This window comes from Macadamia integrifolia, chromosome 8, assembly GCF_013358625.1.
Source record: "Macadamia integrifolia cultivar HAES 741 chromosome 8, SCU_Mint_v3, whole genome shotgun sequence".
Taxonomy (NCBI): domain Eukaryota; kingdom Viridiplantae; phylum Streptophyta; class Magnoliopsida; order Proteales; family Proteaceae; genus Macadamia; species Macadamia integrifolia.
Window position 1 is genome coordinate 4,515,529 of NC_056564.1, and position 12,227 is coordinate 4,527,755.

Sequence of the window (12,227 nt, forward strand, 5' to 3'; positions counted from 1 at the left end):
AAAAAAAAAAAAGGGAAGAGATTTCATTAGATTCCCAAAATAAGCAAATGATATAAATATCAGGAGTAGAAATTATAAATAAAAGCTCCATTGATTTGGAAATCACAAAGGACAAGAAAGAAACATAGATCAGATGCTTCTAAAGACGTTAATACAAGTTCTTTACGTCAACTGTCTGCCACTAAAGAGATATCATTACTGTAACGAAGATTATATGCAGTGGTTACCACCATTCTAACTGTCCTGGAAGAGAAAAGAGAGTGACATGACTCATTCAAAGTGGTGGTACCAGTGATATCACAAAAGAGAGTGACATCCCTCATTCAAAGTGGTGGTACATCACTCACTCTAACTGTCCTGGTAATCTCAAACTTAAAAAGCATAAGTGGCAGCTGAAAAGAGCTCTGTATGTTCACCACCATGAAATTTCAAATATAGATGAAAATGGAGTGGCCAAGACTGATGGAACAAAAATACACAAAAGTAACCACTTCTAAATTTGCAGGAATCATCAGTAAAAAAGAGAGGATGGAATGTGATGTTTCCAGAGAATGAAAAATGAGTTAATGGAAGGGAACTTCTCTATATTGTTGGGTGACTTGAATTAGAATCGAATGACTAAATAAATCAAGATTATAAGACGGCTATAAGACCAACAATGCTGAGTTGGATGTTGGCAATAAAAAACAAGATAACATTGAGTGTAGCTAAGATGGAGGAGATGCATGAATAAGAAGAGAATGAAATGAACACATTACAGGTAATTTTGGTAGGAGAAAAGAAGAGGGAAAGTCAATTCAGATGATAAAACAACATGCAAAGGTATATTGTGCAAGTTAGAGGTGTTAAAAGGATGATGGAGGCCAAAAAAATATGGACTTTTGTTGAAGCTGTACATTGAGTTCTCATAGGTTAACAGAAGATATGGCCCTCATGGAGCAGAGTTGCAGAATACAACTCCTATACCAAGCCCAAGGTAGTATGATAAGCTCTGAGGAGTTGAATTAAGATAATTGGCACAAATTCAGATCTCTGTGGTTGAGACGTGTATAAAATCATGGATATCATTGTAAGACAGCTAGTATCAACTTTTAGGACAACATGATTTTGCATTCATGCATTATACACTAGAAACTGGTGCTCTCCTGAAATCATTCACTACTACTAGCAAAGTTGATCTACCATGGTGTTCCAAGAGACCTTAGGGAAGGAAGTCTATGAACTCAGCCATGGAGTTCTGATGATTCCATGATTAGGCAATCTTGTTAAAATGCCTTGGCCCAGCTTCTTTGGTCATTGAAACATTTTCGATATCCTTGTTTCAGTATGCCATCTAAATAAGTCTTGCTAGGGAGTTTAGCTGCCGGATCCTCTGCATCTCTTTTTGAGCTGCAATATGTGACTTCGGTGACTGAAACAGAAATCTGGCGGAAAAAAATGTGGGCTCTTGTGTGTTGCATCTTTAGATCTACTAGACAAATAGCAACTGACACAAATCAGTTGTGAATACTGAACCCTTGAATATCAAATGTTCAGCAATACTTGATATGAAACTAGGCACAGACTAACAAAACAAAAACGATGATTGATGGGTATAAATTCAAAATGAAATAACATCACCATGGACGAAGTGGAAGATCAGAGACTCCAAACCAAGCCAACCAAAAAAGAGAAAACGCTGTTAAACTTCAGTTTCTTTTCTCTTTTATGAAAGAAAGCTGGCCTACTTCTGGTCTAGTTCCATGATATTAACATAAGAGTAAGACTCAACCTATGCAGTTTACTCGATACTTGTATATACCTTGGGGGGAAAAGATAATCTGCCCTAGACACCAGATAAGCTGCAATTAGGTCTAGATCCTAGATCTATCGAAGTATAATGGATAACGCATGCCAAGTGCAAGAACTGCCTATCCGCTTTAGTAAGTACCACCACCACGAGAAAAAGCTTAACAAACATGGCTTGAAACTGCAGCGGGTTTACGGCCTCAAGGAAGATGTGGAAAAACAAATAACAGAGAAATCATTAAAAAAATAATACATCAACACACACAATTCGAGAGATAAAACATACATTATTCACAAAAAACAGAGCAACCAGATCCATGGATGAAACAACCACCTCAAATGGATTCACATAGTCAAGTAAAAAAAGCAAAAAAGAGACTAATCAGAGCTGAAAAGAAACACCTAAACCCTAGAAATGAATACCATCAACATTACCTAATCCGAACATACCTGTTTCAGTCAACACTTCAGAACAGAGACGAAAGTCTCCAATGAATCTGGGAGGGAAGTATTTCTGATCACGAAACTCAGAGAAGATAGTGAGAGAAACAATAGAAGAAGAAGAAGAAACAGCTGAGATCGAAATCCTAAGAGACGCACTTAAGTAGAGAAAGCTGTGCGCGTCTTCCCGCTTCTTTCCTCGATTGCTGTTTAAAGCCGTTTCCTACTTCTTACAGAATGCAAGGTGGATTCCGTAGATTCTGAAACTCAATATTAACGTGACTACAGCTCACCTGTCATACACGTGGAAACATTCTATTGGGCCGTAAAAGAATTTAATGGAGCCCACAGTAGTTCCTAACGGTCGTACCCATTTCGTCGGTCATGTATGCTCGTGGATCCAACGGTAAGTATTCTCCCATTCTCCTTATCTCCAGTTCGGGCTTTTTACATTTCAGAAATCCATGCCATGTCGTGGACCAGGTAAGCATGACTAAACTGTCAACAAGAGTTATGTTGGATTGTATACAAGCACTCACGAAGACACCAATCTGACGGTTAATAAAATCAATTTAGATGGCATGGACGGTGAAGAAAGTGAAGAGCTTAGATGTTACGGTGTGAGTGGTTTCATTACGAAATTTTCTCTTGAAACTGTTAACGTGTAAGCAAAGTCTGCCTTAGAGGCATTATTCCTTTATTCCGCAGATAAAGGGTATGTTGGTTATATTCTCTCTCTCTCTCTCTCTCTCTCTCTCTAGGCTGTCCTGTGGAACGATCTTTCCTTCTTTTTGACTCTATTGGGCCATTGGGGTGCGTTTTGAAGGATTTAATCTTTTTCTTTAGCACGTAAAGGATCGTGGGAACGAAAAATAACGCTCACCACACGATGTTGATGGACTTTTGACTTGTAATGGAAACGGAAAAACCTAAGAGTCTTCGACGATAACGCTGTTGGATGTCTGGACAAAATCTTGTCCAAGGTTTTTTCTTTGGCTTGCTGAGTGGCAGCAGGACGTGCATATTATAATATTATTTTTATATTTTTTAATATTAATCATTTATTTAATATTAAATTCATTTAAATTATCTATTAATTTTTTATATTATAACTGATGTCTTATTTTAGGGTGGAGAAATGATAGACATGATTATTTAACTTGTCTAATATTTTTTTTATATAAATAAAAAATAAAAATCCAATATAAGCGGATTCCACCTTCTGTTTCTTCTTTCTATAGCAACCATCATCATCATCTCTCTCTCTCTCATAATAGGATGATATAAGAAAAAAATCATCATAATTATTTTCAGGCACTAGGCACTGAGCATATGAGAGACTTGGCTACACATATCCAAATACCATGTTTACATATTAATCATTAATGAAGGGATTTAGACAATAAAGCTTGCATGTATGGCAGATGACAAATTTGAATTTATAAAGTAAACAAAGCTTTTGAATATCTATGATTTTATTATTACTTCTTGGTTAGATATTATTAACCTATGAGAATTTACCATGGATGCAAATCTTCAGTGAGATTGATAAACAAAACTTCAACTAGACTAGAGAGGGCCTTGAAGAATAAGCAAGGAGAGAGAGAGAGAGGATCGAGATTTTTAAGCGGAATCAAAGGAGGAGTCCGCTTATATTGAGATTATTATTATTTATTTATTTAAATATTAATAATATTAAACAGAGTCGTAACTGTTTACAACTCTGTTAACAGGATTAACATATTTAACATATTTAATATGTACAACAACCATTTTTCCTTTTAACAAATCCAATTCCAAGGGCAATTAAAAAACACTATTTTGGATTCTTTTATTCATGGAATATTCTAATCATGTACGGAATCTTTAATTATTGTTTTAAAAAAATTGATGTCGGGAATGATATTAGTCTTATATGGATCGGTTGTATCGGTTTGAATTAATAAGTGTGACGGATATATTTCAGTTGGAATTGTTCCACTAATACAGGATCCAACAGGTATCAATATCGAACATCGATATCAATATAGATCGATTGATAAATATAATGAATTTTTAGGGGGACGGTTTCCCACAATATCAATGTGGTGGAGGAAGCTACAAGTCACACCAATGATTATGCAAATAATAGTATTGTGCATTTGGAGTCCATATGGTTATATAAGATGGAATGTGTCAACGTGAGCCTTACATACTCATTATATAAGAGAATAGATGTTAATATCTGATGTCTAACATGGGAGTCCATATATTTTGTAGTGAATGATGAGGTGCAGTGAATATCGGATAAATGAAAATGTTTGAACATATACGCCAAGGGGCTTTCAACCACCTAATGTTTACTACATCAGTACAACTGTAGATGATCTACAGTCCTAACGTCGTGCACTTCTTTTCTTAAACTTTTCATATAGATTGAGATATTTTATTCCTATTGAATGCCAATTTATATGGTGATGTAATATCCATCATTCATATATATATATATATATATATATATATTTTTTCTATGGAAAGGTTTTTGGCGCCGACAACAACTATTTTTGCCGTGTGGATGTCCCGTCTTTCACAAAACTGGGAAAAAAAATTCCGTTTGGTCTCAATTATTTGGCCCTTCCAACTCTGAACTCTTCTCTTTTTTTTTTATCATGAACTGTCTAACTCTCCAAAAGAGGAAAAAAAAAGTTGACTTTGCTAGACATGCAAAGCATTGTTTAGTTACTTAATAAACTCAAATCATACCAACAAAAAGGCTGGCCATGCTACTTAGAATGCCCAACTTATGTCACTCTTATACTAAATATAGACTCATGAACCTAACATCTCTTATATGTTTGGCACTAGAAAAATAAAAATAAAACTATTGATACGTGACGTGGACGTGGACGTGGACGTTGAAAACTTATCTACTTAAATTGAGCACATGCCAGATATAACCAATGGGAGAAAAAAATTAAAATAAAATAGGAGAATTTATTATCACTCCCCTATACGCCTATATTTACTAAAATTCCCCTACTTATTATTTTTTTTTATTGATACTCTTATGTTTTTTTTTATTTTTACATCTCTTTCTTTCTTGCTCTTTTTAAATACCTAGATTACCCTTTTTTTTTACTTGTAACCTATTACACTTTTTCATATTGATTGGTTTAAAATATGGTTTAAACCAAGCTACTTACAAGTTTTGTCTCATCCAATCATCAAGGATATTAACATAGCTGATGTGTCATTAAAGATATTATTTATTTATTATTATTATTTTTTTTTCCGTCACATCCAATCATCAAAGATGTTGTTTATTTATTATTATTATTTTTTTATCTCATCCATCATCACAAATTTAGCAATCTATTTTTTTTTTATCGATATTAGATTAGTATCAGTCTCAGCCAATTAAAAAATTAAAAAAAATAAAAAAACACATGACACCCGACTGGAATATATGATACCAATATAAATATAGATAGGATACAAAATTATTCTTTTTTGAATTCACAATATCCTGATGATTAGATGAGACAAAACTTATTAGTGGTTTAGTTCAAACCATGTTTGAACCAATCAATTAAAGAAAAAAAAAGTGTAATAGGTTACAAGTGAAAAGGAAAGGTAATCTGGACATTTAAAAAAAGTAGGGTAGAAAAATATGTAAAAATAAAAAAGCAGGGAAATATCAATAAAAAAGTAAAATATATGAAAGTTTTAGTAAATATAGGCCAAATGTAAGAGAGTGACAGTAAATTATCCAATAAAATAAAATAAAGGGCTTCAAGTCCTCTTTATTAATTTTTAAAGGATACTAAAATAAATATCTATGGTGGGGCTCTTGACCTCTTCTTACACGACATTGGTGAAAAGCTCACATCTTGATGTTCAAACATATGACCAACCAATCAAATTATTCAAATGTGCCAAACTCATACTACTAATTTTTGGTAGGCATTCCAACTCATCAATTCTTGTGTATCCATCTTAAAACCACAAACCTTTGGTGAAGGGGTCACATCCTTATGTCAAATTTATGACCAACCAGTACCCTTGTTATTCATATGTGCCGAATCTATACATAAATATTTTTGGGTGGGCTTTCCAACTCATTGATCGTAAATTTATTGTGGTGCTTTCATGAGGTTTAAAAATTGAGATCAGATCGATTGAATTGGCCGAGGCCAAGTCCAATCTCAATTCCTGCTGATCTAAAATCAGCCAATTCAAGAAGGGTTTCTAGGTTCATGCCATTTCTGGACGATTGCATTTACTTGTACCGTGGTTTTCATCTTTCTTTGGATGTAAGAATTTGAGATTAACATTTTCAATGTAGAAATGAAAACCTATAAATGATGTAGAAAACATAATGAAATAGAAGGAGAAATAATCATATAACAAGAAGCTTGGTTTAATATGTGGGATCAGATCGGTCGGATTGAATTGGTATAAGTTTTGATCAATCCTGATTCTTGGCTAATATCGTATTGGTCTATCAGTATGGATTAAGGGTAAAATGATAAAAAAAAATAGTTTTTTAAATAGAAACCAATAGTATTTCTATCCAATCTAGGTTGACCCAGATCTATATCTGCATCGATCAATCCCGTTCCTGATATTGAGTTCTTAAACCTTGACTATTGGACAAGAATATACATGGTTCGACAATATACCTACATTTATGAAGTGATGAGAGCAGCTCACTAGCAATAGTGAAAAGAGTTACAAATTATCTTTCCCACGACTCTTTGTGCACAAAGAATTTACAATAATCCTAAGAACCTTCATCTCTACCAATTTATAAGAAAAAAAAAGAGCAACAATTTCTCAAATCACCCTCATGTAAATCTTAAATTTTTTTTCACGGCTCCAAGCCTTACGGTATTTTAATGGCTCTCTGAAAATAATTAACAACCCAAACTACATATATAATACAAGACATCAAGCCTCAATGTCATGTAACAACATTTAGGACGTGCTCACACCAATCGACTACGAGGGAATTAAATCTTTCTCATATAGTAAAATATATATTTTATTCTTTCATGCCAAAGTATAAAAAGATCTTCATTGATAGGGTTCATAGTACCACAACAAATAAATTAAGAAGATAATAGGGATCAGAATAGGATGATTAAACAACTTCCATGGTTCAGTCAATGGCATTACTTGGTCCAAGAAAAGAAAATTGGTAAAAAAATTATACCATGGAAATGTTGCAAATTGCCTTAATTTTAGTGGTTGAATTTGGTGTGGGAAGTTGGAGACTTGTGGGTCGATGGTGGTGATTCTGATAACTCGGATCATATATATTAATCAAATCTACATGCCCATGGAAAAGACTCCGGCAACATTGCTTAAGGGAATTTCAAAACCTAAAGGAAATAAGATATAGATACTTGACTCCCCTTACAAAAACTCCAAAGAGACCTGGATCGATCATCTATCCGAATGTGTATGCTTTACGTACATTTAGGTGATAACATGTGTCTTTTTATGTATCTATTCTCCAATTGCATAGTTGGGTTGGGTTTATGCTAAAAAAAAAAAAAAAAAAAAAAAACTCGGTACATTTGAGCTTCATCAATGAGGCCTAGGGGTGGATTTTTCGATTGAATGAAATGTTATATGGGAACCCTATCTATAAATAGTGGTAATCAAAGACCCAAAGTGCCAAACGTTCATATACCTCTCATGACATCCACAATCAAGATAAAAATATCCTCCTCAGGGTGTGGTGCTATATCTCACATTTGAGCTTGGAGCTTGTAATTATCATATTATTGGGTTTTATCCTCCTTAGAATATCAAATTAGGTAGCTTTCATGTTTTGCTGTTTTATTGATTAAAATTGAAATAAATATTTATTAAAAATGTGCACGTTTGGCAAGTTGTCATTTTTTTGGGAAATTTATTTAATGATTATAAATATCTACAATGATTAAATCAACATCAGACCGCTCTCTCTCTCTCTCTCTCCTTGATTTGAAATCTCTATTTTTTCCATTGATTATCAAACATTTATTATTTTTTTTCCCCCATTTTCTCACAGAAGTAATCTTAGCATGGAATCGCACGCGAAGTGGAAGTGTTGCCAAATGTGGCATTGTATAATGGCTTTGTTCATAAGCTCATAATTCCAACTATAGATTCTTTTCTTGCTGTTTGTTCATTGCTTATTTGCTTATGTGCGTTAGTTGAGTAAGACCCCAGGAGATTGCTTTTGGCTTTTTGTGATTATATAATGATCAGTTGTACCAGACTAATTTTTTAAAATTGATTCCAACTTTTTGTTGGAAAAGTTTTTCAATCGGTTGGGTGTCGAGCGAGGTATCTTACAGTTTGGAAGTAGGGGTGTCAATTCGTGGCCCGACCCGACTGAATCGATCAGGGTCGACTGTTTATAAACTGACTCAGGACCGTTTATTAAACGTGTCAGGCTTGAACCTAGCCCGTTTACAAATGGTCGGTCTCGGTTTTGCTACTTTGACCGTCGGGTGCCCGATCAAGACCAACCGAATAATGCCTGACCGAGACCGATCGAATAACACACGATAGAGACCGGCCTACTGTGCACCGGCCTGACCTGACCCTTTAATGATTGTAGAATACTTATTTTACCCCCCAAATTAAAGAGTAAAAACAAAAAAGTAAAGACATGTTCACATTTTAAATAATGGCTATATTTGGTATCATTTATTGATTTATTGTCGTTTTTTTTTTTCTTACATGAGTGGGCTAGAATATAAGAGCACATTTTAAAGAGTGCCCATTTAAAAATCGATTAAAGCTCGTTTAACATTATACATGTCCGTAGACATGTTAAGGCCCGACTAAAGCCCGATTAATGTAGCCCGATTATAGCCCGAGGCCGATCGATCGAATATAAAGCGTACCATGCCCTCAATAACTAAGCTCGATTAGTTAAATGGGCGGACACGATGCAGCCTTTGAAAATCTTCAAGCCTGATTAAGCCCGACTGAAATCGGACCGGCCTGACCGATTGACACCCCTAGTTGGAAGGATCTGCCCACGTACCTCTACATATGAACGCACATTCGGGGTCCTTCTATTCGTTGGATACCCCATTAGACGTCTTAGTGGTTAGAGAAAATCTTTTTTTTTTTTTTGTATTTGTGGAGGTAAAACTGTGAGAAAATGTTATCCATGACTTTTCTATGCTTAGTTAAATCTTCAATCAAATTGACTTCCCTATGTGTGAATATAGTGTGGCCAAGGTGTTTTTTGCATGGCCATTCATACAACTGGTGAATTGGAAATGATCAGGATTTATCCATTCACTCTCATTCCACGACTGTACGCTAATGAAACCATGCACAAAACCTCTCTCATATGATATTTTCAAAAAATTATTTGAAATATTAAGTTTGTAATTTTTTCTTTAAGTTTGTTTGAAATACAAAAATTGTTGAAAGAAAAGGTAATGATTATATTACGAATAGTGCGAGGTAATAAGTAGACATGAGTTTCTTAATTATATATTTAGTTTAGGGGAGAAAGACCCACATCGGCTTTTGTAAGGAATGTAGAATGAAGGTGAAATTAGCCGAAACTAAATTTAAATTTTTGTATTTATTTTTTGATGTGATTGTGTAAATAACTGTGAGCAACATTCCAAATCTAATTACTTGATAGTAATTTTTGTTTAAATCACCAAACTATTATCACAAAAATATCTTTAACCAATTTTATTTCCTCTTTATTCTTTTGAACAATTCACCGGCGAAGTGGCATAGAAAAGCACAGTGCATCAATAAGATGTGATGGGACGACTTTTACACAGGAAAGCAGTAAGAATACTAAAACATCATTATCATATCAAAATATATTACATTATAAGTAACTGGAAAAAAAAAAGAAGTAATGTATGTAACTTTAAATTATATGTAACTTTCACCTATTCATTTTTTATTTTATTTTATTTTATTTTTTGTCTTCTCCAATTCTCCACCACAGCTCAACACAAATAGTTGAACGTTGTGCCACTCTCCAAACTCACAAATTTACTTTTGAATTTCCACTAGAGATGTAATTGTATTGATGAAAATCAGTATTTAATTGGTATTCATATCCATTTAGGGAAATTCATATTAAAAATATATATATATATATATATAAATATATATAATTTAAAATAGTATCATAATCCTTTTGAAAATTAAACAAATGAAGATATAAAATGATTTCTATGTGAAAATGTGAGAATGTGATTCATACACCAAACACATGGGATGTGAAATGATCACCCTAACCCCCATAAAATCTAAAATAACATTTTATTGAGACTTTCTCGTAAGCTCCCGTTGCCCCCTGTGAAGACACAAACACATCACAAATATGGTTGTATCCATAGTTAGTAAGTTCGGGCATGACAATAATACGGGAACGAATTCGCATAACAATTAAATGGACCATACGATAATAATATGTTTCAAAAAATCCGGTGCAATAAAACACGTATGGCACTGATGCGGTAAGTGTTTAATATGGTTGCTTTGTAAAAATCCATAAGCAAAAATTCAGGACTAAAAATAATTGTTTGAAACTAAATTTTAATCTATACTAATATCCAATTTGAATTTTCAATTTGAAATCATTTATCATTCTTTTGAATTTTCACATTTAATATTAATTAAATTTAACCCATAAAAATAGTATGATAGAAAAAACTAATAGGAGAATCAAACCTCATCTAGTCTTGTAACATTTACATGTTCTTTTCTTCTTCTTCTTCTTGGTACGAAAACAATGTTCAAGAAGAAGGAGAATAAATGTTTGCAATCTTTCATCTCAGAGATGAGCTTGGATTTTCTTGAAATTTCCACGGGGGTACAATCTAAGACAGGTCACGGATCAATTTTAAGGTTCAAGAACCTCCTCCCTTCAACTCCTTTGATTTCTCAAATACAGTATTGCAAAAACAAAGGGAGGAGAACACCCATGTCATTTCCCTCTTCTTAATTCTTCACATTGTCCAGCTGCAACTATGTTTGTAAATAATTGTTGGTCAAATTCAAATGACAATAGTATGCTAAATTTCCTATAAAGGTTTTCATTTCAACCCCTTTTGGAGAATCTCGCCCTTGGCCATCTTTGTCCATGTGAGTCATCTCTTTTGAATCTTTTTTGCTTACAGTTAAAAATTATTTGCAGATGCAATCGCCATCCATTGGATTTTCAACTACCAATGGAAAGAAAAATGGAGAAGATGAAGGGTTGAATGAGTTTTCAACAATTGATGGGAAAAGAAATAGAGAAAAGAATGAGAGCATGAGATATCGATGCCTTACCTATTACCCTCAGTCGTTGGCCACCGAGAACGGAGATGGAGGAGAAGGGGTCACTAGGGCAAGGGTTCCTCATTTTTTTCGTTTACTTAGATGAGGGAAGAAGAAGGGTTATAGTTTCAATCGATTAGGACTCCTAATAAAAGACAAGGGGGAACCGGGATTGGGCCCATTTGGATAGATTGCATTTTTTTTTTTTTGAACCCAAAAGTTTTATCGAGTATGTAATGTATTATACGAGTATTATTCATGTATAATACAATTATCCTTAAACTCTGCGTATTAAACGGGTTTTTTGGATTGTTATACGTTAAATTATGAAATTTTGAATTAAAGTTTGGATACACATAGTATATGCGTATAATACGCGTATTTTAGTAACTATGGTAGTATCAGCCTCCCCACAGCTCAGGGAATCTTTTCCCATAATATATGAATGTCATCCTCCTCTCGTGTCTCAGCCAAAAGAATCCTCCTCTGGTGAGGACGCGTATTTGAAAATTTGAAATTGGAAAGAAACTGTCAACTCACCCATGTGAGGCCCGTCGGAGTAACTGCGTGAGGCCGTAACTTGGGGCGGACCTGAAGATCTTGTTTAGTGAACGGTGCAGGTCACCCAAAGATCCTTATAGTGGACAATCGGACCGTTGTTATAATCAAGGGTCACATGAAATCTTTCCCCTGTGACTCATAACGACAAG

General features: G+C 34.2%; 1 protein-coding gene across 1 annotated transcript in view; it reads right to left on the minus strand.

Annotated features, from left to right (window-relative positions):
* LOC122085571 (soluble inorganic pyrophosphatase 4) overlaps positions 1-2,467 on the minus strand; it is a 6,615-nt gene extending 4,148 nt beyond the window's left edge. Inside the window, exon 1 of the mRNA XM_042654049.1 lies at positions 2,239-2,467. The gene's annotated coding sequence lies outside the window, so the exon portion shown is untranslated. The remainder of the gene's footprint in view (positions 1-2,238) is intronic.
* Positions 2,468-12,227: the final 9,760 nt, after the last annotated feature.